Source organism: Talpa europaea (assembly GCF_964194135.1).
Source record: "Talpa europaea genome assembly, chromosome: 9".
In the NCBI taxonomy this organism is placed as follows: Eukaryota; Metazoa; Chordata; class Mammalia; order Eulipotyphla; family Talpidae; genus Talpa; species Talpa europaea.
In genome coordinates, this window is record NC_140076.1 from 40,882,067 (window position 1) to 40,884,876 (window position 2,810).

Here is a 2,810-nt window from a genome sequence, read left to right on the forward strand (position 1 = left end):
CCCTGACTATCATATCAGACTTTTGAATGGAGTTTGAACTTTATTCTGTGGCCAATAACATTGACATTGGACATTGAAGGATGTTAAGTAAGAGCTGATTTGTGTTTTAGGAGGATGATTAAGGGGCAGAATATAGAGTAGAATGGAGGAGGACAAGGGAGGAGCCAGAAGGCTCAGTGAGGAGGTTGTTAAAAACTCTTCTAAGTCATGGCGGTGACTCCAAAGAAGCAAGAAAGGTCAAGTTTAAAGGATTTCCTAGGAGACAGACATAGTTTAACAATCAACTGGTTGTGGGATAAAAAAGGAGGGAGGCACTGAGAATGACTCACGGGATGAATGTGTGATTTAGATGTGTTATCTTGCATCCTTCATAAACTCCCAATTCCAGTGTTTGTCAAAAGATTCCCAAATCCACGTTACTCATGCCTGCAGGTCTTCTACCATTGCTCTTGCCTATGAGTTCTCGTAACTCTGTCTCCACAGTGTTTGCCCACCCACACTGGGAAGGGAATTGGGGAAAAGCAACAGGAAGAAAGATAATAGAAATGACATATTGGAGAGCCTCCCTGCTGGCACAAGGGGTTAATTAAGCACAGCACTATGAAGCTACCTGCAACCTCTGCAGCGTGAGTTCCATCCTCAATGAGTCAGGGAGCTACCCACATGGCACAGCAGACCTCTCCTGTCTCACCCGCTGCTCCCCTCAGTGGTGTATTTCAGTTAGTCTGCCTGTTCTGTTCCCCATTCTGTCTCTTGTGAATCCTCTCACCCCCTGCACCTCTGGCTGGTACCCCAGTTCTTGTATGCATAAATAAAATAAGTCTAAAAAAAAAAAGAATGACATATTGGAGAAATTGTAGGGTGCAGTGATCACTAAGTAAAGGACTACTTAGGAAGGCATATCTGAGCAGCCAGGAGTTGTACAGGACACATGAGCATCATATCTGTGTTTCCAGTTGCTACTCTAGTGAGTACAAACATAAAAAGTAACTGACCTTCTCATTGGTTTGTGATGTGACTTCCCTCTGGCACCAGCAGTACTTCTTCGGAAGATCACCAGCAGGAGTGACACCTTCCATGTCCTGAGAATTTGCACAGTTCCCATATAACTTAGTCCATATGTAGCTAACTTCTTCCATATGAACTAAATGCTAAATGTAATCTTTGCTGTACACCAGGACAGTTAGTCAGAAAGTAGAGCTGAGAATCAGCACATGAAGCATTTGGGCTGCATCACAGATAGAAAGCACTAATGTGGCACAATTAGCATCATTCCATCATCGTCTCACCTTGTAGACCCAGTCATGTTTTCACTGATGTTGCAGAAATAGCATTTCAGGTCTTAATTCCTCTCCTGTGAAAGTAAGAAAGAAGTTAGGTTTGGAGGGTGCTTGTATGTGTTGTTTTATTTTCAAAAAGTTTTGTTGGTAGGTTTTTTAAGAGGCTGCTCTAGATTTTCAACTAGTCATTGTTCTGTCATGACTTGCTTATTCTATCCCTGCTTAATGCAGTCAGACCTCTGAGAAGGCACTGAGAGCTTGCAGGGTTACTGCTGGTGTGCTCAACAATGTACATCTGGCAGCTCGGTGGAAGGCGTCAGAGCTCAACTCCTCACAGCTGTGGCCTCCCTGTCTCTCCACATAAAGCAGCACTGCCTTGCTGCCCCAGAAGCCTTTCTTGAAAGATACTTCAGAGTCCCTACTGGATCCCAGAGATGTTTCTTTTTTTTTTATTTTGTTGTTGTTTTTAATTTATTTATGCATACAAGAGCTCTGGTATAGGCCAGAGGTATGTGTTGGGGGTGGGGGGTGGGGATGAGAGGATTCACCAGAGACAGAGTGGGGAGCAGAGGATTCACCAGAGACAGAGTGGGGAGCAGAACAGGCAGACTGACTGAAATACACTGCTGAGGGAAGCAGCAAGCAAGTCAGGAGAGGTCTGCTGTGCCATGTGGTAGATTGCTGGCTGGGGATGGAACTCATGCTGCAGTGGCTGTGGATAGCTTGATAGAACTGAGATTTAACCGCTTGCACCACCAAGGAGGCCCTGTTTCTTGTTTTTAAACACAAAGTAAAGCAGGCTCCTACTAGCAATCCAGATTATTTTAAGGCAGATACCTTGCCATACAAATTCTGGGTAAGTAGACCTTGAAATTGAACTCTGCACTCTTTAGCTCTTTAAGTTGTTTTCATTGACTTCAGCCAATTAGATGGTAGAGGGAAAATGCTAACCAATAAATATTGTTTACCAAAGGAACCCTCCCAGTTCAATGAGAGAGTGCATCTTCCTTATTATGGGAGATGCCGTGTCATACGTGGGTGTTTTCTACTCACTTGGAAAAAAAATAGGTCAGTCTTAAAAACTGTTAATGATAGAACACATGGCATAAATTATACTGTAAACTCCAAACAACTCTGAAATTATAAACATTGCTTAGTCAAGGCTTTTCTTTTAACGATGCCCTGATGTCTCTGGCATAGCCCAGTCATTTCAGTCAGTGTTATTTTACTTGAAAGGAGGAATTTCTTTTCCAAAAAAAGTCTCTCTAAGAAAAGCTGTCTTCCCTGCCAACTTCGTGAAACATCTTGCTCCAATGGCCTGTGTCATGTCTTTCCCTGGGTGAGGGCCAGGCAGTATGAGATATAGGAGAAGGTAAGAGAAAAGGGGGAGTCATGTGATGAGGAGAAACTGCAGACTTGATCCTGACAGGCAGGAGGGAGGCTGACTCAAGTTAGTGGGAATTATGACTAAATAAAGACTGTCAGAACTCTGAGCAAATGTACTTGAGACCTGGTGCAGTGCAAGCACTT